Source organism: Dasypus novemcinctus, chromosome 6, assembly GCF_030445035.2.
Source record: "Dasypus novemcinctus isolate mDasNov1 chromosome 6, mDasNov1.1.hap2, whole genome shotgun sequence".
Taxonomy (NCBI): domain Eukaryota; kingdom Metazoa; phylum Chordata; class Mammalia; order Cingulata; family Dasypodidae; genus Dasypus; species Dasypus novemcinctus.
Genome location: NC_080678.1, coordinates 112218976 through 112242930, shown reverse-complemented (window position 1 = coordinate 112242930; position 23955 = coordinate 112218976). Strand labels below are relative to the sequence as shown.

The following is a 23955-nucleotide window of genomic DNA, read 5'->3' as shown; positions in this document are numbered from 1 at the left end:
CTGAGGGTGGAGGCCGTCCCCAATGAGTTCTGCTGCAGATGAAGGATCTAGTTCCAGGGAAACACTGCCCAGACCCTGACGTGTTGGCCAGGCACTATCCCATTTGTGGAACCAGCTGCCCCTTCCATGCCCTGGCTGTGCATCCCAACCACCTCCTCTCCCTCGTAGCTGGAAGGAATTGCACATTCCAAGGACCATGTATTTGGGGTCCCTGATCTGAACTCCCTGTCAAGCATCAGTTCCCAGGTGAGTGGAAACTGGACGTGAGAAGCCCGATGGGTGTGAGAAACTGAAAGTGAGGAGGGGCTTGTCGAGAATCTCCCCACAGCTAACACCCTGCCCTTCTGCCCACTGTGGATTCTAGGTAATTGAGAAGAGCTGCATCGAAATTAAATATCTGGAACCTACCAATGTCTGCATGGGAGGTAAGGGCTGAGGTGTCACTGGTGTAGACAGAGGTATGTGTGTGCATGTGCATGTACATCCATGTGTGTATGTGGATATGCATGTGTGTATGTGTGTGAATCGTGTGTGTGTGCCTTTCATGAGTGTATATATGTGCATGTGGGTGTTGGCATGTGTTTGTGTGTGTGTGTATGTACATGTGTTGTTGTTGTGGTTGAGGCTGTATAGACCCCAGAAAAGCATGTTCTTAAAGCTATTCCATTCTTGTGGGTGTGAACCTAATGTACATAGGGTCTTTCCCTTTTGATAAGGTTACTTCATTTAAGGCATAGCCCAGGGTTGTTCTCTGTCCTATTACTGGAGTTGTTTAAAGTGAATGAAATTCAGAAGAAGAGAGAGACAGCAACAGAAGCAAGATGCTGGAAATAAGGACACCCAGCAGATGCAGCATGTGCCATGCAACATACATTGGAGTCCAGGATCATCAGCAGGTGGTCTTCAGGAAGAAGACCTCAGAACTGTAATCTGAAAGCAAATAAATCCCCACTCTAAAAGCCAACCCATTTCTGGTATGTTGCTTTTGGCAGCCTAGCAAACTGGAACAGATTTTGGTAATAAGAAAGTGGGTAGCTGCTATTGCAAATACCAAAAATGTTTAAAAAGCTGTTAGATGGGACAACCAGCAAAATGGCAACAGAATAAGGAGCTCCTGGAGTCAGTTTGTGCTACAGGGCAGTTAGTAATCCCCCAGAGCTGTCTAAAACACCTGTTTGGGGCTTCCAGGAGACCAGACAAATATCCTGCAACGTCAGGAGCTATTCTGTGTCTAGAAATGGAAGTTCCACTTCCAAAAACCAGGAAGACATGTTTGGGCACCAAATTCAACTACTAATTAGAAAATTCAGTGGGTTCAAATATAATCCTAAGAACTGCTAAAGTTTGAGCCAGTCCAAGTTTGAAAGAGGCCAGTAGCCACCATTTTGACTCCATCCCCCTGGATGAGGGTAAGCCAGGTTGACTGAAAATTACAGTGAAGGTAGGGACCAGCTTCTTTCACCAAGATCATCCTGCAGTCCTAGCCTATGCTTCAGCCCCACCTCTAGCAGAGAGGAAGCTGGCAGGCCCTACACCAGCCTCTCCGGCTAACTATGGGTTCATTTGTTTGGCACGGACCAAATAGTCAGAAGTCTACCAGGTCATCTGTCATCATTTTGGGCCTGCATGGCATAGATTGCTGCCCACACCTGCAGCTTCATCTCCTCCCCAGGCAGGGAAGAAAGGAGCTTGAGCTTCATTAGTCTCTCTGGGCAACTGCAGTCTAGGCCTGTATGACTTGGATTATTATACAAGGCTGCAGCTGTGTCCCTACCCCTGGCAAAGGAGAAAACTGGGAGAAGCATCATCAGTCCCTGGGGCAATGAGGGTAGCTTGAACCTCCACCGCTTACAGCACCAATGACATCCTTGGCTTGTACTAAATAACGAGCAAGGGAGAAAAGGCAAGAGCCCTAAAGAGAGAAACTGCACCCAGAATAAATACATTTAGTAGCCACATGCCAAGCAGCAACAAAAAATTACAATCCACACCAAGAAACAGGAAGATATGGCCCAGTTAAAAGAACAAGACAAGCCTCCACATTACATAAAGGAGTTAAGACATCTAATCATAGATGTTCAAACAAACCTCAATAAATTCAATGAGATGGCTAAGGGGATTAAGGAAATGAAAAAGACATTGGATGAGCACAAAGAAGAATTTGAAAGCATACATAGAACAATAGCAGATCTTATGGGAATGAAAGGTGCAATAAATGAGATTAAAAATACACTGGAATTATATAATAGCAGATTTGAAGATGGAGAAGGAAGGATTGGTGAGCTTGAAGAAATGAACTCTGAAAGCAAATACACAAAAGAACAGATGAAGAAAAGAATGGAAAAAATTGAACATGGTCTTGGGGAACTAAATAACAGCAAGAGAAGTGCAAACATTCATGTCATGGGTGTCCCAGAAGGAGAAGAGAAGGAAAGGGGGCATAAGGAATATTTGAAGAAATACTGGTAGGAAATTTCCCAACCCTATTGAAGAATATAGATATCCATGTCCAAGGAGCACAATGTACTCCCAACTGAATAAATCCAAATAGACCAACTGTGAGGCACATACTAATCAGAATGTCAAATGCCAAAGTCGAAGGGAGAATTCTGAGAATAGCAAGAGAAAAGCAATACATAACATGTAAAAGATACCCAATAAGACTAAGTGCCAATTTCTCATTAGAAACCACAGAGGCAGGAAGACTGTGGTATGATATATTTAAGACACTGCAAGAGGAAAACTTTCCAGCCAAGAATCTTATATCCAGCAAGATTGTCTTTCAGAAATGAGGGAAAGTTTAGAATATTCACAGATAAACAGAGACTGAGAGAGTTTGTAACCAAGAGACCAACTTTGCAGGAAATACTAAAGGGCGTGCTTGAGCCTGAAAAGAAAAGACAGGAGAGAGAGGCTTAAGAGAGATTCTACAAATGAAGAACATATCAGTAAAAGTAAGTAAAAGTGTAAAAAGAATAGTGAAAATAAAATACAAAAGATAAAACCCAAATATTTAGAAATAAACTTAACCAACAATGTAAAGCATTTTTATTCAGAAACCTGCAACTCATTGTTAAAAGAAAAAAAAGACCTAAATAATTGGAAGAACATTCCATGCTCACAGATTGGAAAACTAAATATCATTAAAGATATCAATTCTACTCAAACTGATAAACAGATTCAATGCAAACCTGATAAAAATTCTACCAGCATTTAAAAAATAAATGGAAAACACACTTATCCAATTTATTTGGAAGGGTAAGGGGTCTTTAATAACCAGAAACATCTTAAAAGGAAAAGTGAAGTTGGTGGACTCTCACTTCCAGTCTTTAATTCATATTACCTAGCTACAGTGGTAAAATAGCATGGTCCTGGCATAAAGACAGACACATAGACCGATGGATCCAGACTGATGGTTCAAAAATAAGACCCTCACATCTATGGTTTAGTGATTTTTGACAAGCCTGTCAAACACCTCCAACTCGAGCAGAACAGTCCATTCAACAAATGGTGCTGAGAGAACTAGATATTCATAGTCAAAAGAAGGAAAGAGGACCCCCCTATATCTCACATTTTCTACAAAAATTAACTCAAAATGGATCAAAAATCTAAATGTAAAAGCAGGAGCCATAAAGTTTCTAGAAGAAAATGTAGGAAAATATTTTTAAGACCTGGTGGTAGGTGGTGGAGTCTTAAAGGAGATAAGAGGAGGACTGAGGTATACCACTGATGTTTAATGTATGTAAAAGTTTTAATTAACCTTACTGTAAAAGTGTGGAACTGTATAGAGTTGAAGGTACCACATTACAGTTAGTAACAGCGGGTTTATAAATGGGAATGTGGCTGAAAAGGGTAGTCTAGGAATGTAAATGCCAATTGACAGAAAGCTAGAGAATTACCTAGGGACTAAATCACACAGTAAAACCAGAGGTGGGTGGGAATTGTGGTTGATGGTACAGATGCAAGAGTTCTTTGTGAGCTAGAGCAGAAGTACATCACTACTGCAGGTTGGTGGGAATGTGATGAAGCACGGGAAAACAATTGGAGTGACCTATGTGCTGTAGTTAACAGCAGTGATGTAATATTCATGCACCGATATTAAAGATGTACTGTGTTGATACTGTTTGAGTATGGAAAAAGTGTGCCAAATATATGCTATGGACCTAGTAATGATCAATGATATTATCTCATAATCTGTAACAAATGTTCCACCATGGTGTGATGTGTTGACAGAGGGATGTTGTATAAGCATTCTGTACATGTACATGATTGTTTTGTAAGTTTGTAACTTCTATCATAAAAATACATTAAAAACATAATAGCAGGGTGGTTTGGGGGGAAAATATACCAAATAAAAGATAAGGACTATGGTTAGGAGTAAGATTTTGAAGATATTCTTTCATAATTTGTAACAGATGTCTCACAACAATGCAAAATGTTGGTGGTGAGTTGATGTATGAGACCCCTGTATGATGTTATGCATGTTTGCTTTGTAAGTTCACAACTTTTCTATACACATATTATTTATGTGTGTTCATGTATAAATGATATAAACATAAAAAATAATAATAATAGGGTGGGTTAAGGAAAAATAAACCAAATATAAGATTCTTTGGTTATTAGTAGTATTTTAAGGATGCTCTTTAATCATGAGTAAAAAATGATCCACAACAATGTAAGGTATTGGTGATAGGATGAGGTATGAGAGCCCTGTATGAGGTTTATGTTTCTTACACTAATTCTTTATCTATGTTTATGCATGAGTGATATAATTCAATAACGTTAAAAAATACAAAAAAAAAAAGCTGTTAAATGGGATAAAAAGTAGAGGTGGGAAGAATTGGGTGGTGCTTGATAGGAAAGGCCCAGAGTACTTTGAAGAAATTGTTGGTAGAAACACAGATGCTAAAGGAACTTCCGATGAGGCCTTATTCAGAGATGATGAGTGTGTCGTTGCAAACTGGAAGAAAGCGATTCTTGTTTTAAAGTGGCAGAGAATTGGGCAAAGTTGAGTCCTGATATCATATGGAAGATGACAGAATTTGGAAATGGCAAGCTTGGAAATGTAGCTGAGGAGATTTGAGACTAAATGTAGAAAATGCAGCCTGGCTTCTCCTTGAAGCTCATAGTAAAATGTGAGAGGAAAGGGATAAGTGAGGACTGAACTGATGGGCACAAAGAGAGCAGATATTGATGACTTGGTAAATTCTGAGCTTCTGGAAAGCGAGTCTCCAGAGAATAGTGCCCCATGTGAAAACATCTCTGAACAGGGAGCTGGTCATCAGTGTGCATCAGGACTGGGAATGCAAACATCCAGGGAGGATCTCCAGAAGATCTTTTGTCTTATGGCTTGGACCCCAGTGTTCTACCTGTGAAACCAACAAGTTTTTTGCAAAATCTGTATGAATGGAGCCATTACCGGTTTGGTCTATAAGGAACAGAAATGGGGTAGATTGATGGAAAAATGACTTCAAAGGCACAACCATGGCAGCTGAGGTCTGGACTGTAGACAGTATTCAGCCAAGAGAGCAGACCAGCCAGGCCATGTAGAAGGTGTGAGTACACCCAGGAGCCTGGAGGTCATCCCTGCCATGTGGAGGTGTGAGAATGCCCGGGAGCTTGGAGGTCAGCCCTGCCATGTGGAGGTGAGAGTACACACAGGAGCTTGGAGCTCAGCCCTGCCATGTGGAAGGTGTGAGTACACTCAGGAGCCTGAAGGTCAGCCATGCCATGTGGAGGTGTGAGAATGCCCGGGAGCTTGGAGGTCAGCCCTGCCATGTGGAAGGTGTGAGAACACCTGGGAGCTTGGAGGTCAGCCCTGCCATGTGGAAGGTGTGAGTACACCTGGGAGCTTGAAGGTCAGCCCTACTATATGGAAGGTGTGAGCATGCCCAGGAGCCTGGAGGTCAGCCCTGCCATGTGGAAGGTGTGAGTACACCTGGGAGCTTGGAGGTCAGCCCTGCCATGTGGAAGGTGTGAGTATGCCCAGGAGCTTGGAGGTCAGCCCTGCTATGTGGAAGGTGTGAGTATACCTGGGAACTTGTAGGTCAGCCCTGCTATATGGAAGGAGTGAGTGCGCCTGGGAGCCTGGAGGTCAGCCCTGGCATGTGGAAGGTGTGAGTATGCCCAGGAGCTTGGAGGTCAGCCCTGCTATGTGAAGGTGTGAGTACGCCCAGGAGCTTGGAGGCAGCAACCTTTTGCCTTGTTGTTGGAAGAGTGCCACCACCCCAGATTTCTCAGATGCCTTGGGGATGATGGAGAGGTTGTTTGCCACCCAGATGCTTGACAAGGTGGGGCTGAGAGCTGGCTGTCACCTCAACATTTGATGATGCTGGAGCCTTCACCCCAGTGTTTGGGGTGGGCAGGGATCCTGTCAAACACCTGGAAAGGGTGGGGCTTCTGATGTACTAGGGCCTGAGGTCACACCGTTGTTCCATAACGACTCTCAGACCTGGAAATCTCATGGGTCTGCCCTGAAGGGTTTCGGAATTGTTTGGGACCCGTGACCCCTGTTTTCCTTCCAATTTCTCCCTATGGCAGTGGGAATGTTGGCCCTATGACTATCCCTTCTGTGTCTCTTGAAGGCAGGTAACTTGTTCTCTGAGTCCCCAGGTCCACAGCCAGAGGAATTGTGCCCCAGGACAGATGACAGCTGTAACTGATTTTGATAAGAAGTTTACTTAATATTGTTACTGAAATGAATTAAGGCTTCTGGGATGTTGTGATGGAATGAATGTATTTCAATATGGCAAGAACATGTCTTTTTGGAGTTCACGGGGTGGAGTGTGATGGTCTGAACCTGTGTAGACCAGAAAAGTATGTTCTTAAAGCTGATCCATTCCTGTGGGTGTGGACCTATAGCAAGTAGGGCCTTTTGATGAGGTTCCTTCAGTTAAGGCCTGGCTCAGGGTGGGTCTTAATCCTCTTATTGGAGTCCCTTATAAGACAATGAAATCCACACAAAGAGAGAAAGCCATGGAAGGAAGAAGCTGGAAGCAACACAGCCTGTAAGAGGAGACCAGCAGATGCCACCAAGGACCTTGCAGTGTGACAGAGGAGGCTAGGGTCACTGGCAGCCAGTCTTCAGGAGGAAGATACCATCTTGATGGTGCCTTGATTTGGACCTTTCCAAGGCTCAGAACCGTGAACTTGTATGCTAATAAATCCCCACTGTAAAAGCCAACCCATTTCTGGGATATTGCTTTCGGCAGCCTAGTGGACCAGAACAATTGTGTGTGTGGGCAGGCATGCTTTTGTGCACAGATACGAGTATAAGAGGAGCATGAACCTGTATGTGTGTATGCGTGCATGTTTGTGTGTATGTGTTTCAGACTTCATATGTTGGTGCATGTGGATATCATCATGTGTGTACATGCATGTATATGTGTGTATTTGGGTTGTGTATGTGCATGCACGCATATCCATGTGTGTTTTTGTGTGTTCATGGGCGTGTGTGAGAATCATGTTTGTGTATGTATCTGTCTATGTACATGCAGTGTGTGTGTATTTGCAATGTATGCATATATACGTGTGAGCATGAATATGTGTGTTTGGATGTGTGGTGTGTGCACATATGCATGTGTATGTGCCTTTGTTTATATTTGGGTGTCTATATGTGTGTGCATGTGTTTGTGTGAATGTGTGGTGTGTGAGTGTGTTTGAAGTGTGCAGGAAGTTGCTCATTTGTGAGTGGCTCTGTGAGGGTGCTTGTGGGTATGTGTGTGCAAGTACATTTTTCCCCTCTCAAAAAAAAATGTTTACGAACAAGAAGAAAGGAAAAGCATATTTAGAGCCCCCTCGACACAGCACCAGCCGGTGGAGCACAGGAACACATGAGACGGACGTCACACAGAAAAAATTAGCCATCATCCCTGCTGTGCAAACCTGAGCGGCCATTTGAAACCTGCAAGTCACAGCATCAGAGGACGGGGAGCCCGACAAGTGCGGCTCAGGCGTGGAGGAAAGACATGGCCAAGCCTGACGTCCAGCATGCCCCAGCTCAGTGCAGGAGGAGAAGGGCCTCCCAGTGTGGCAGGGGCGCCTGCTCATCGGCCGGCAGCTGCCTCCTCCCTGATGTGGAATCCTGAGCCCCGCGCCCACCTGGGAACTGGGCAGGAGCCCTCTCCCCGGCCACGGCCATGGGCCCCTGCTGAGCGTGGCCAGCGGGGACCTGCTCGACTGTGACTTTTGGTGCCGGGTCTGCGAGTGTGGGAGGCCCTCCGCACCTGGGCTGAACTCTGCTCTCACCTGTAAAGCAAGGGGTGACTGCCCACTGCCAGCATCCCATGGCTTTAGGGAGCCCCTTGGGATTTCAGGGGCGGAGCTCACCCTAAGGAGAGGCCTGGCAGGGCACAGTCAGGGTTTCTAAGAATCAGTGGTGAGAAGAGGCTGCTTGGAGGCGGTGTCCCCCAGAGGTGGTGTCCCCACAGCTGCTTCCTTGCCTGAGTCACCTTGGGTGATCATTCTGGGGCAGCCTGCCCTGAAAGGAAGAGCCAAGCGAACACAGCCCTGAGTGTGTCCTCACAAGCCTGTTCCACGTTGTCCTTGCAGAAAGCCCTGATATCAAGGTGCATGGAAGAGGCTTTGCGAATGCCCTGAATAAGAAGGACATTATTTGCAGATTCAAGTTCAGCAGAACCAAGTTCAAAGGTAAGTACCTGCCCAGATGCCTCTGAGTCCCGAGTGACCCCACAGCACGTGTTGGTTCTGAGACGCCTAGCCTTGCCTGTCCTTGCTGGCCTCTTTCAGTAGATGTAGTAGGGTCAGAGGCAGCATGCCACACAGGGTCAGATGGGCGAGGGGCCTGGCCCCCTCCCACCCTGACCGGAAACAGACCCCAGGCACCTGGAGCAGGGCTGAGCTCTGCCTCGCAGGGAGTCCTCCCCAGGGCCAAGATGGAGGCCACAGGTGGCTCTGGGGGCATGGGCAGCCAGCCTGGGCCCTGTGCCCTGCCTGGGCCACTGGCCCCTGCAGCGAAGGTGGCTCATCCTGAGCTGAGATGAGGAGCCCTGGCCAGGCCTGCGCTCCAGAGTCTGAGGCCCAGGCCCCAGGGCCTTAGCTCCTGAGCCTGTTTTCTTTCCTATAACATGGGCCATGGTCGTGGCAAGATCTCGTAGTAGAGGAGGAGGTGCCCTTGAGGGCATAATAATTGTGTGAAAATGTAAGAAGCAGCCTATTACTTGGCAGGACTGAGGTGCCAGGCACGTGGCCGAGGGTGAGCAGCCTTAGGAAGCAGAGGGCCTGGCAGGTGGCCCCCGGGGAGCTGGGGCTGGGTGGGCCTTCCCCAGAGCCTGGGCTGCTGGGTGGCCCTCAGCACCCTCTGCCTGCCAGCTCCTCGCTGCCTCCGGTTGTTATGGTTGCATTTTCCTGGGCCAGTGCCTTGCCCGGCTGCCTGGTAGACCCAGAACTGCTCCCTTCTCCAGCACTGGTGGGCATCTGCTCCTCTAGGTGGGCAGAGCACAGGGAGGACCTTGGCGCTGGCTCTCCACTCAGGAGAGTGCTGTTCCCCTTTACCTGCCCTTCCCCAGCGTGGGTGGACCCGAGCTCCCCAGTGCTGATAGCCAAAACCATGGAGGGTGCCTTCTAGTTCACCTAGAAGAGAGTTCCAGGTGCAGGCGGAGCCCACCTGACGGCCCTGGAAATGCTTCTGGGTCCTTCCCAAGAGGACTGGGGGTTCCTGTGCCCCCTTGGGGGTCCCTGGTGTCCCCTCTGAGTCAGTGCTGGGCACCGGGCCCCCAGTCACACCACGTGGGCAGAGCCATGGCATGTGGCACATCGTGAGCAGCTCTGATGTGCTGAGAAGAATTTGTCTTGTTCCTTCCAATCACATGTTCCTCTTATTAAAACACCTGGGAAAACTTTTGGAAAACTGAGAAATGAGAAGAAAAATTTAATAGCCAGTATGGCCCCCTGTTCCATGAGTTCTGTCTTCCGCATGTTGTTTTCACGACATGGGGAAGGCCTGTGAATTCGGGTGATGAGCTCGTTCTGGGTGGCCGCTCCCTCCTGATCTGCCTGCCTTGCCCCTCACACAGCTGTCTTGGCCATGAGCCATCTTGGCTGTGACTTGGCAGCACCTGCAGTGCCCTGTGCTTCCTGCCCCTGACCTTGGACATGCTGTGGTCATCCACTCCCTGGGGCTCTGTTTTCCAGGGAATCCCAACCTTCCCACATTGCCTCAGAACCTACTTTGAAGATGAGTTTCCAGATATGTCCAGATCACCAGTTTCTTGGCTCCTCTGACAATTGAGATGGGCCAACACACCCGTCCCCATGGAAATGAACCTTTTGTTGAGAAGAGCCCTGATCCGTGGTGGAAAAGAGAAAAACAATCACAATTGTTAGAGATTCTTAATTATAAGATTGATGTGGCCACAGGGAAGTAGAGGAAAGAATAGAGAATAAAATATTACCCTGATCCAAAACCCAAGTGACTACTGTGTCCAATCTCAAATGCAGCATAGTGAAATTTACTTTCCTAAAATTTATGGAAGAAAAACAGACTGAACTGGAATCAAAGAAACTGTAATCCCCTACAAATATTTCTTCATGAGACCTATGAGTTCCTAAAATTAATGAAGTGGTTAGGGCCATAACTGAGGGTTCTCTTTCATTTTTGATCCATGTGTTTTAAAAATTAAGTTACTCAGGAAATAACACCTGGATGCTAGTCCCATCAAAATTAGCGAGCATTTCTAAACTGATAACAAACTTAGTTTTTTTTAAACAATTCTATTTTATTGAATCATATTAATAAAGCATAAATCCTTCCAAAGGATATAATCATTGGTATTCATTATAATCACATAGTTGTGCCATTCATCACTTCAATCATTTTTGGAGCATTTTCATCATTCCAATAACAGCAATAACAATAATAATAAACAAACAACAAACAAACCAAACTCAACACCTCTCAATCTATGCTTCACCTGCCATACACAGAGCTGTTCTGCTCTTTGTCTAGTATATTTGCATTTACAGTGTGCATGCAGTATCACACATATTCATATTTTACATGAGGTTTCACTGTTATACAATCCCATGTTACATTTTTTAGCTTTCTTTCTAGTAATAAACATTACCTTAAACATACCCTTTCAACCACTGTCATAGCCATATAATAGCTCTGCTAGTTACAAATACCGTGATGTGTTCTCACCTGTTCCACATTTTCTGTCTTTAGCGTGTACTATTTTCACAATAGTACGTGCTAAAGACATTTATTTCCAAAGATTTACAAACAACCTTTTTACCAATTCTGTACAAATTAACCCTCAGCTCTCTATTCTCTAACCTCATTCTATTTTCTGGTGACCTATATTTAAATTATTAACTCCATGAGTTTACATAATACATTTTGTTCATAATAGTGCAGCCATACAGTATTTGTCCTTTTGTGTCTGGTTTACTTCACTCATCATAAGGTCCTCCAGGTTCTTCCATGTTGTCACATGCTTCATGACTTCATTTCTTCTTAAAGCTGCTTAATATTCCATCATGTGTACACACCACAAGTTGTTAATCCATTCATCAGTTGATGGACACCGGGGTTGTTTCCAGCTTTTGGCCATCATGAATAATGCTATGAACATCCATCTATTCTTGTCACTGCTCTCAGTTCTTCTGGGTATACACCCACTAGTGGTATTGCCAGGTCACATGGCAAATCTATATTTGACTTCTTTAGAAACTGCCAAACAGTCCTCCACAGTGGCTATACCATTCTACATCTCCACCAACAGTGAATAAGCATTCCTATCTCTCTGCATCCTCTCCAACTCTTCCAATTTTCAGACTTTTTAATAACGGCCAGTGTAACAGGTATGAAATGATATTTCATTGTAGTTTTGATTTACATTACCTTAATCACTAGTGCTGTATAACATTTTTTCATGTTTCTTTGCCATTTTTATTTCTTCTTTGGACAATTGTCTTTTCAAGTCTTTTGTCCATTTTTTCATTGGGTAGTTTGCCTTTCTATTGCTGAGTTATATGATCTCTTTATATAGCATGTATATTAAATCTTTATCAGATATGTGATTGCCAACTATTTTCTACCATTGAGTCAGCTGCCTTTTTACCCTTTGGACAAAATCCTTTGAGGTACAAAAGTGTTTAATTTTGAGGAGGTCCCATTTATCTTTATTTTCTTTTGTTGGTCATGCTTTTGGTGTAAAGTTTATGAAAATACAGCCTATCACAATATCTTGTAGATGCGTTCCTACATTTTCTTTTTTCTGTCTTTCTTTCTTTATTTATTAATTTTAACAATGGGACATCATTAACTTTACTGACAAAGATTTTCTTACAGCTTCATTGAGACATAATTCACATTCCATAAAGTTAAATGTTAAAAAAGGTACAATTCAGCGATTTTTAGTACATTCACAGAGTTGTGCATCCATCACCACTATCAAATTCCAGAACATTTTATTTTGGGAGTTTTATGGTTTTCACTTTTATATTTATGTCCTTGATCCATTTTGATTTAATTTTTAAAAATAAGGTGTGAGATAGAGATCCTCTTTCTTTCTTTTGGATATGGATATCCAGTTCTTCCAGCACCATTTATTAAAGAGACTGTTCTGGCTCAGCTGGGAGGACTTGAGTGCTTGTCAAAAGCCCCTTGCCTGTAGACATGAGGATCTATTTCTGAGTTTTTGATTCATTGGTCAATCTGTCTGTCTTTATGCCAGTACCATGTTTTTAGTGATGTAGCTAAGTGTATACTTCAAGTCAGGAAGTGAGAGTCCTCCAATTTTGCTCTTCTTTTTAAAGACAGTTTTGGTTACTGAGGGCCCCTTACTCCTCCAAATAAATTTGATAATTGGCTTTTCCATTTCTGAGAAGATAAAAAGGGTGCCAGGATTTTTAATGTAGTGTTGAATCTGTAAATCAGTTTGGGTAGAATTGACATCCTAACGATATTTAGTCTTCCAATCCAGGAACACAGAATGTCCTTACATTTATTGAAGTCTTCTTTGGTTTCTTGTAGCAATATTCTAGTCTTTTGAATATAGGTCCTTTATGTCCTTGGTTAAGTTTATTCCCAAATATTTGATTCTTTCAGTTGCAAATATGGAATTTGTTTTCTCATTTCCTCCTCAGATTTCACATCAGTAGTGTATAGAAACGCTATTGACTTTTGGGTATTAATCTTGTGTCCTGCCACTTTGCTGAACTTGTGTTTTAGTTCTAATAGCTGTGCTGTGGAATTTCCAGGAATTTCTGGAAATAGGATCATATCATCAGCAAATAGTGAAAGTTTTACTTCTTCCTTTCCTATTTGGGTGCCTTTTATTCCTTTATCTAGCCTAATTGTTCTAGATAGAACTTCTAGCTCAATGTTGAATAACAGTGATGGCAGTGCGCATCCTTGTCTTGTCAGTGATCTCGGCAGGAAAGCTTTCAATCTTTCATCGTTGAATACAATGCTAACTAGTTTTTTCACTTATGTGTTTTACCATTTTGAGAAAGCTTTCTTCTATTCCTATCATTTGGAGTATTTTCTATCAAGAAAATGTGCTATATTTTTTCAAATGCCTTTTCTGCATCATTCAAAGGGATCGTGTAATTTTTCTTCTTCAATTTATCAATGTGGTTTATTACACTAATTTTCTTGTGTTGACTCACCCTTGCATACCTGGGATAAAACCCACTTGATCATGGCATATAATCTTATTTTTTAAAATAAAGATTTATTTATTTGTTTGTTTGTTTGTTTGTTTGTTTTTAACTTGCTCCCAGATGGCTCCCTTGTCTGTCTGCTCGTTGTGCTTGCTGTGTCTGCTCATCTTCTCTAGGAGGCACCAGGAACTGAACCCAGGACCTCCCATGTGGGAAGCAAGTGTCCAAAGCCCTGAAACACATCCACTCCCTGCTGGCTGTGGTGTCTGCTCATTGTGGTGGTTGAGACTTCTGCTGATTACGGTGTCTGCTGATTGTGGCAGTCTGCTTGTTGCAGCGGTTGCAGTATCTGCTTGTTACAGCGGTTGCATCTGCTCTTGCGGTGCCTGCTTGTTGCAGCATCAGCTCTCTGTGGTGTCTTCCTTAGGAAGCACTGGAAATCAAACCCAATTTGTTTAGTTCCTCATTGATTTCTTTTAACATTATTTTGTAGTTCTCTGCATGTAATTCCTGTACGTCTTTGGTTAAATTGATTCCTAGGTATTAGAATCTTTTTCTTGCTATTGTAAATGTAATTTCCCCCCTGATTTCCTCTTTGGATTATTTAATATTAGTGTACAGAAACATTATTGATTTTTGCATGTTGATCTTATATCCTGCTACTTTGCTGAACTCATTTATTGTTTCAAGTAACTTTGTCATAGACATTTCAGAATTTTCTAAATATAGTATCATGTCATCACAAAGAGTGAGGGTTTTACTTCCTCTTTCCCTTTTGGATGTCTTTTTTTTTTTTTTTTTACTTCTCCTGTCTAATGGCTTTGGCTAGAACTCTGGCACAATGTTGAATAACAATGGTGACAGTGGGCATCCTTGTCTTATTCTTGATCTTGGAGGGAAAGCTTTCAAACTTTCCCAGTTAAGTACCATGTTGACTGTGAGTTTTTCATATATGCCTTTTGAGGGATTTTCCTTTTACTCTTAACTTTCAAAGTGTTTTTTTAAATCCAGAAAGGATACTGGATTTTGTCGAATGCCTTTTCTGCATTAATTGAGATGATCATGTGTTTTTTTTCCTTTCAATTTCTTAATGTGTATTACATTGATTGATTTCTTATGTTGAACCGCCCTTGCATACTAGTAATAAATCCCACTTGGTTATGATCTTTAAGTCTTTTGATATATTAGATTCTATTGGCAAGTATTTTGTTGAGAACTTTTTGCATCTATATTGATTAGAGATTGGTCTGTAATTTTCTTTTCTTGCAGTGTCTTTATCTGGTTTTGTTATTGGGATGATGCTGGCTTCATAAAATATGTTGAGTAATTTTCCCTTCTCTTCAATTTTTTGGAAGAATTTAAACAGGATTGGTGTTCGTTCTTCTCAAAATGCTTGGTAGAATTCACCTGTGAAGTTATCTAGTCCTGGACTTTTCTTCGTTAGGAGTTTTTTGATGACTGATTCAATATCTTCAAATGTGATTTAAGTTCTTGTATTTCTCGTAGCTTCAGTGGAGGTTGTTTGTAGATCTCTAGGAATTTGTCCATTTCATCGAGGTTGTCTAGTTTGTTCGCATACTATATTCTCTTATAATCTTTTTTATTTCTGCAGGGTCATAGCTGCATCTCTTTCCTTTCTGGTTTTGTTTATTTGCATCTTCTCTCTTCTTTGTTAGTCTAGCTAGGGGTTTGTCAGTTTTATTGATCTCAAAGAACCAGCTTTTCGTTTTGTTGATTTTCTCTATTTTTTAATTCTCAATTTCATTTATTTCTGCTCTAATCTTTATTATTCCCTTCCTTCTGTTTGCTTTGGGAGTGGTTTGATGTTCTTTTTCTAGTTTCTCCAGTTCAGCCTGTTCTGACTTTTGCTCTTTCTTCTTTTTAATATGGGTGTTTAGGGCTATAAATTTCCCCTCTCCAGACTGTCTTCAATGTATCGCATAACTTTTGATAAGTTGTGTTCTCATTTTCCTTTGTCTCAATATGTTTACTGACTTCACTTGCAATTTCTTCTTTTTTTTAAAGGACTCTTTTCTTTTTAAGATTTATTTTATTTATGTCTCTCCCCTTCTTCACCCCCGTCTGCTCTCTGTGTCCACTGGCACCCTCGGTGGCACCTGGAAACTGCATCTCTTTTTTGTTATGTCATTTTACTGCATCAACTCTCCTTGTGTGCGGTGCCACTACTGGGTGGGCTGTGCTTTTTTCATGCAGGGTGGCTCTCCTTGTGCATGGGGCACCCCCATGCAGGGCCGCCCTGCATGGCGTGGCACTCCTTGTGTGCAGCAGCTCTGTGCATGGGCCAGCTCACCGCATGTGTCAGGAGGCCCTGGGTATCGAACCCCGGACACTCCCATATGGTAGCCAGACACTTTATTGGTTGAGCCATGTCTGCTTCCCGCAATTTCTTCTTTGTCTCATTGAATATTTAGGAGTGTGTTGCTTAGCTTCCACACATTTGTGAATTTACCTAGTTCCTGTCTATTATTGATTTGAAGTTTCATTCCATTATGATCTGAGAAGGTGCTTTGTATAATTTCAGTCTCTTTGTATTTTTTGAGAAATGTATTGTGATCTACCATGTGGTCTATCCTGGAGAAAGATCCACGTGCACTTGGGAAGAATTATAACCCACTGAGTTTGGGTGCAACATTCTGCATATGTCTGTTAGGCCTAACACGTATTGTTCAAGTTCTCTGTTTCCTTGTTGATCTTCTAACTGTTCTATCTAATGATATGACTAGTGTGCCAAAGTCTCCAACTGTTATGGTAGAGGTGTCTATTTCTCCCTTTAGTTTTGTCAGAGTTTGCCTCATGTATTTTGGGGCACCCTGGCTAGGTGCATAGACATTTATGACTGTTATTTCTTCCTGGTGGATTGTTCCTTATATTAATATATAATGGTCTTCTCTATCTCTTATAACTTTTTTTTGCAATTCAAGTCAGTTTTGTCCAATATAGCTACCTCTGCTCTTTTTTTGGTTACTGTTTGTGTGAAGCATCTTTTTCCAACCTTTCACTTTCAGCTGGTTTGTATCCCTGGGTCTAAGGTGAAACTCTAGTAAGCAATATATGGATGGTTCTTTTTTAAAAATCCATTCTGTCAGCCTATATCTTTTGACTGGGGAGTTTAATCCATTCACATTCAATAATGCTACTGTACGTACATTATTTACTTATAGCATTTTATTCTTTGGTTTTCATGTATCAAAGATTTGTTTTCATCTGTCTTTTTACTCTTTTGGTTATCCTTTCTGCTATTCCTTCTTCTATCCTGTTTTCCAAACCTCTCTCTCCTATCTTTTCCTTTCAGGCTGTAACTCTTCCTTTAATATTTTCTGCAAAGGTAGATCCTTTTTGTTTTTTTAATAAGTTATCTTAGTTTCTATTTGTTTGTGAATGTTTTACACTGACTTTCATATTTGAGGGACAATTTTGCTGCATAAAGGATTCTCAGCTGGCAGTTTTTCTCTTTCAATATCCTATTTGTATCATATCATACTGCTGTCTTCTTGCCTCCATGGTTTCTGATGAGAAGTCTGCACTAAGTCTTACTGGGTGTTCCTTGTATGTGATGATTTGCTTCTCCCTTGCTGCTCTCAGAATTTTCTCTGTATCTTTGACATTTGACATTCTGAGTAGTATGACTCTTGCAGTGGGTCTATTCAGATTTATTCTGATTGAGATACACTGAGCTTCTTGGACATGTAAGTTCATTTCTTTTGTGTGAGTTGGGAAATTTTCAGCTATTATATCCTCAAATATTCTTTCAGCCCCTTTTCCCTTCTTTTCTCCTTCTGGAATTCCCTTGACACGTATTTTGTTGCATTTCATGTTATCATTCAACTCCAAACCCCTGCTCTATTTTTTCCATTCTTTTCTTTCTTTCTTCTTTTTTCTCTTCAGTTTCAGCATTCTGTCTTCTATATGACTTATTCTTTCTCCAGTCATTTTGAATCTACTGTTGTATGCCTCTAATGTGGTTTTGATCTTACCTATTTTGTCTTTCATTCCCATGAGCTCTGTTATATTTCTGTTCAGGTTTTTAAATTCTTCTTTGTGTTAGCTCAGTATCTTCTATTGTAATATTATTTTTATTTTTAAAGAAGCATTGGATTACATAAATGTCACATAAAAATTATAGGGAATTCCCATATGTTCCATCCTCTCCCCCGTCCACATTTTCCCACCTTAACAACATCTTTCATTAGTGTGGTACATTCGTTACAATTGAAGAACACATACTGAAGCATTGCTACTACCCGTGGATTATATTTACATTATAGTTTTTAACCTCTGTCCTACACAATCTTATAGGTTATGACAAAATATATAATGGCCTATACCAATCACTGCAGTGTCATGCAGAACAATTACAATGTCCTAAAAATACCCGGTATTGCACCTATTTTCCCTCTCTGTCCCTTCAGAAACTCTGGCGGCCACTAATTAGTGTTTTCTCAATATTCTTTATGTCTTTGGATGCCTTGTCTTTCAAGTCATTAATTTGATTTTGGAAATTTGTGTTCATCACATTGATTAATTGTCTCAAATCTTCTATCTCTTCTGAAGTTTTGATATATTCATTTTCTTGGGCCATTTCTAACATTTTCTTACTATGGCTTGTAATTTTTGATATCCAGGCATCTGATTAGGGTGGTGAGTTTACTCAGATGCTAAATTTTTTTCCTCTTTCATAGGGCCTTAGTGGCAAGAGGCTATGTGTTACTGCTATTCTTTGATTTTTGGTTCAATCTGTTCTGAGTCTCTGGGATTGTCCTGGTTAGTTGATCAAATTGGGCTATGAACCCAGTAATGGGGAGCAGACCTGCTTCCTAGGGCTTTGTGGAGGGAGATTGCAAAGGCCAGAAAAAGCCTCTTTCTTATTTAATTTTAATTTTCTCACATGCAAATACTTGGTCACCCAGCAGATGGCGATCTTTGGTAACCCTCTTTCAATGTCCAGTTGAAGTGTGTTGCTGCAACATTGACTGGATCATTGTGACAAAGTTTCCTGTCTGGAGGCTAATAGCTTTGTAATTGACACTTTCTCAGGGGCAGTTCTCCAAACTTTGCTGGCTGCCCCCTCTCATTTCCCAGGTGGGAAGTAATTTCTCTCCCCTTTGTGACCTCAAAAACCAGTCCTGGTCAGTAGAGAGGGAGATTGAGAGAGTTGGATCTCTTTAATCTCTTGCTAGCTCTTAAGACAAACAATGGTGTTGCCCCATCTGGTTTGGAAGGACCCATGGGACACAGCAGACCAAATTTGTGGGTCAAAAGCTGGGTCAGCCTTAGGCTGTGTCCTTCTCTCTCACTTTTTCTGGGGAGGTAGATCCCTAGGGCCCCATTTGTAGCCATCAATCCAGAGGCCTGAGAATTCAAAAGCTTTTATATTGTGGGGGAAGGTGCTGGCATTTGCAGCTATGGCTTTTAATGCATAGTTTTGTAGACACAATTATTTTCCCTTGCCCCTTTCTCTTCTGGGAAGTGTCCAGTCATCCCCTGGTGTCCTAAACCCTAGAAGATTATTTTCCCAAGCTGTTTATGTCTGCCGTCTAGATATTTTTTAAGGAAAGAAGAGAGTCCAGTGTGTTTTTAGTCAGCCATCTTTCTGGAAGTTCTAATGTATTTTTTAAAATATTATTTATTATTATTGTTATAATTATTTATTTATCAGTTGTATTGGTGTATATCATTCATACATGAACACACATAAACAGTGTGTAGTAAAAGTTGTGAACTTACAAAACAAACATGTATGACATTATACAGAGTCCCATATATCACCCCACCCCATATATCACCCCACCCCACATCTTGCATTTTTCTGAAATATTTGTTACAAATTATGAGAGTATCATCAAAATATTACTACTAACCATAGTCTGTATCTTATATTTGGTGTATTTCCCCCAAACCCACCTTATTATTATTATTATTATTATTATTTGATAAACTGCTTTTGTCTGTTATTTTATTTTATTTTTATCCCCCCCCCTTATGGCTTTTGCATACTGTCTGCTCTCTGTGTCTGTATGCTGCACATTCTTCTGTGTTTGTATGTATTTATTTTATTTCCCCTCCCCCCTTGTGGATTGCTTGCTGTCTGCTCTCTGTGTCCATTTGCTGCACGTTCTTCTGTGTTTTTGTCTTCCTTTATTTTTTTGTTGTGTCATCTTGCTGAGTCAGCTCTCCACACTGCTTGCAGGCTGGGTGGTGCTCCGCAGCATGCAGGCGAGACTGCCTTCACAAGGAGGCCCCAGGATGCAAACCCAGGGCCTCCCATATGGTAGATGGGAGCCCAACTATTGCGCCACAGCCACTTCCCCCTATGATTTATTATTTTTTAATATATATTTATTACAGGAGTTGTGCACCTATAAAACAATCATGCATATGTGTAAAATTGCTGTACAACAGCCCTTCACCCTTCACCAACACACCACACCATAGTGAAACATTTGTTACAGATTATGAGAAAATATAATTAGACCATTACCACCAACTATGGTCCATAGTGTACATTTGGCACACTTTTTCCATATTCCTTCATGATCAACATAGTAATCTTTGGCATAGATGCAAGAATATTACATTATTCCTGCTAACCACAGTCCATAGGTCACAGCAGTTGTATTTATTCCATGCTTCTCCACATTTCCACCACCCTGTAATAGTGATGTACATCTGTTCTTGCTCACAGAAGGACACTCTTTCATCTGTACCATCAACCACAATTCTCTTCCACCTCTGGGTTCACTGTGTTATTTAGTCCCTAGATTAAGCTCTAGCTTTCTTTCAGTTGGCATTTACATCCCTGGATCACCCTTTCCAGCCACATTCCCATTTATAAACCAGCTGTTATTCACTATAATATGTTACCATCAACTCTGTCCATTTCCATGCTTTAACGGTCAAGTTAATTAAAAATTCTACATACGTTAAGCATCAGTACTCCTTCTCAGACCTCCTCATAACTCCTGATAACCTGTCCTCTAGGGTTTAACTCCATGAATTTATTCTTCATATTTCATTCATATTAGTGAGACCATGCAAGATTTGTCCATTTGTGTCTGGCTTACTTCACTTAGCATAATGTCTTCAAGATTCATCCATATTATCATTGGTGTCCCAATTTCATTTCTTCTTAATGCAGCGTAGTATTCCATCATATGTATATACCACATTTTGTTTGCCATTCATTGGCTGTTGGAAACTTGGGTTATTTCCATCTTTTGGCAATTGTGAATAATGCTGCTATGAACACCGGTGTGCCACGTGTTCTTCTGTTTGTGCCACAGACTTCAGTTCTTCTGGATATATTCCTAGTAAAGGAATTACTGGATCATATGGAGGTTCTATATGTAACTTCCTGAGGAAGAGCCAAACTGTCTTCCACAGAGGCTGCACCATTTACAACCCCACCAACAGTGAAGGAGTGTTCCTATTTCTCCACATCTTCTGCAGCACTTGTTTTGTTTTGTTTTTTAAATTATGGCGATTTTATGTGGTGTAAGATGAGATCTCATTGTCGTTTTGATTTACATTTCTCTAGTAGCTAGTGATATGGAACACTTTTTTCATGTGCTTTTTGGCCATTTGTATTTCCTCTTTGGAGAAAAGTCCATCTAAATCTTTTGCCCATTGTTAAGTTGGATTGCTTGTTTTTTTTATTGTTGTTGTATGCTCTCTTTTATTTAGAATGGAAATCAAGCCCTTATCAGATATGTGGCTTCCAAATATTTTCTCCCATTTAGTGGGATGAAGTCATTTGCATCACAGACGTGTTTGAGTTTGAGGAGGTCCCATATATCCGTGTTTTCTTTTGTGGCTCATGCTTTTGGTATAAGGTTTAAGAATCTACCACCTACCACCAGGTCTTGAAGATGTTTTCCTACATATTCTTTTAGGAGCCTTATGGTTCTTGCATTTATATTTAGGTCTTTAATCCATTTTGAGTTAATTTTTGTATAAGGCATGAGATAAGGGTTCCTTTTCTTTCTTTTGACTATGGATATCTAATTCTCCCAGCACCATTTGTTAAATAGACTGCTCTGCCCCAGCTGGGTGGGTTGGATAGGCTTGCCAAAAATTACTTGACCATAGATATGAGGGTCTACTTCCAAACCATCAGTTTGGATTCACTGGTATATGTGTCTGTCTTTATGCCAGTACCATGCTATTTTTTTTTTAACCATTGTAGCTATGTAATGTGATTTAAAATCTGGAAGAGAGGGTGCTCCAGGTTTGCTTTTCCTTTTCAAGATGTTTCTGCCTAATCAGAACCCCATTACCCTACCAAATAAATTCAATAATTGTGTTTTCCATATGTTTAAAAAATGCTGGTGTTCTGCCAGAGTGGGTGACACCATGGGGTAGAAACCCAAGTAGTGAGAGTGGGGGTGGACCCACATCCTGGGGAGGACTAATGCCATCCAATAGAGGGAACTGTATCCCTCAAGAGAAAGGGTGGCTCCCAGGGCATTGGGGCAGTTGAGCAAGTTAGGCCCTGAACACTATTCCATCTATCTCTGGAAGTGGCTCCTCAGGAAACGGAGGTTGGCTATCACTGAGGGCACCAAGGTGGAAGGGAAAATGGACGTTAAATGTGTGGAACCAAAGTAAATGGGGGGTAAGAGAGGAGTTTCTTGAGAGTACACAAGGATGGATATAAAACATGTAATATTACACCATAACATATAGGAGATGACAGACTGATAATGTAAACCATAATGTAAAACATAGGATAACTAAAAATGTAAAGAACTGTGTATCCTAAAGTATGCACCATAATGTAAGCACAGATGTCACCTTGTTAGAAAGCTAATGTCTCAGACTCTGTACATCACTTTAAGTAAATATGATATGAATAGGGCATAAGAGTATCACTGTGGAAGGGAAAAGGTTTTCTGGTGGATGTGTGGGAGTGCTGTATATTATATATATACATTGCTGTGGTCTAGGACTCCTGTGAAGAAAAGCTGAATAATTAGGGGGGGGGGGGGGGAAATGCTGGTGAAATTTGTATTGGGATTGCATTGACTGTATATCAAATTGTGTAGAATTGATGTCTTAATGATATTTAGTCTTCCAATATATGAGCTTGGAATATTCTACCATTTATTTAGGTCTTTTTAAAAATTTCTTCTGACAATGCATTGTAGTTTTTTGAATGCAAGAGCTCTACATCCTTGGTTAAAATTATTTTTATATATCTGATTCTTTTAATCACTAATGTAAATGAAATTTTTTTCCTGACTTCCTCCTCAGACTGCACATTATTAGCATATAGAAACATCACTGATGTTTTTGTGCATTGCGGGTTGCTTATTGGTATAGCATGGTGATTGATTTTCTTGTGCTGAACCACCCTTGCATCCCTGGTATAAAACCCACTTTATCATGATGAATAAGTTTTTAAATATGTTGTTGGAATCAATTAGCAAGTATTTTGTTGAGGATTTCTGTACCCGTATTCATTAGGGAAATGGGTCTGCAATTTAAAAAATTTTTGTAATATCTACATCTGGCTTTGGTATTAGGGTGATATTGGCTTCATAGAATGAGTTTGGTAGCGTTCCTTCTTATTCCATTTTTTGGAAAGAGCTTGAGTAAGATTTGTATTAATCATCTTTGAATGCTTGGTAGAACTCACCTGTGAAACCATCTGGTCCTGGGCTTGTCATTTTGGGAGTTGTTTGATGACTGTTTCAATCTCTTTACCTGTGATTGGTTTGTCAAGGTCTTCTATATCTTCTAGGGTCAGTGTAGGTTGTTCATACATTCCTGGGAATTTTTCCATTTCATCTACATTGTCTAGTTTTTTGGTGTACAGTTGTTCATAGTATCCTCTTACGATATCTTTTATTTCTGTGGGATCAGTAGTAATGTCCCCATTTTCATTTTTTATTTCATTTATTTGCATGTTCACTCTTTTTTTCCTTGTCAGTCTAGCTAAGGGTTTGTTGATTTTGTTAATCTTCTCAAAGAACCAATTATGAGTTTTGTTAATTTTCTCTATTGCTTTTTGTTCTCCATTTCATTTATTTCTCTTCTGATATTTGTTATTTCATTACTTCTACTTGCTTTGGGATTCATTTGCTGTTGTTTTTTTCTTCTTGATTTTAGCTCTTTCTTCTTTTTTAGTATAAGCATTGAGTGCCATCAATTTCCCTTTCAACACTGCCTTCACTGCTTCTCATATGTTCTGATATGTTGTGCTCTTGTTTTCTTTTGTTTTGAGATATTTATTGATTTCTATTGAAATTTCTTCTTTGGCCCACTGATTATATAAGAGTGTGTTGTTTAATTTCCATATATTTGTGA

General features: G+C 41.1%; 1 long non-coding RNA gene across 1 annotated transcript; it reads left to right on the top strand.

Annotated features, from left to right (window-relative positions):
• Positions 1-204: 204 nt before the first annotated feature.
• On the top strand, positions 205-8643 carry LOC131279024 (uncharacterized). The gene is made up of 3 exons (XR_009186366.1): positions 205-246; positions 365-425; positions 8551-8643. It is a non-coding gene; the product is annotated as an uncharacterized lncRNA (long non-coding RNA).
• Positions 8644-23955: the final 15312 nt, after the last annotated feature.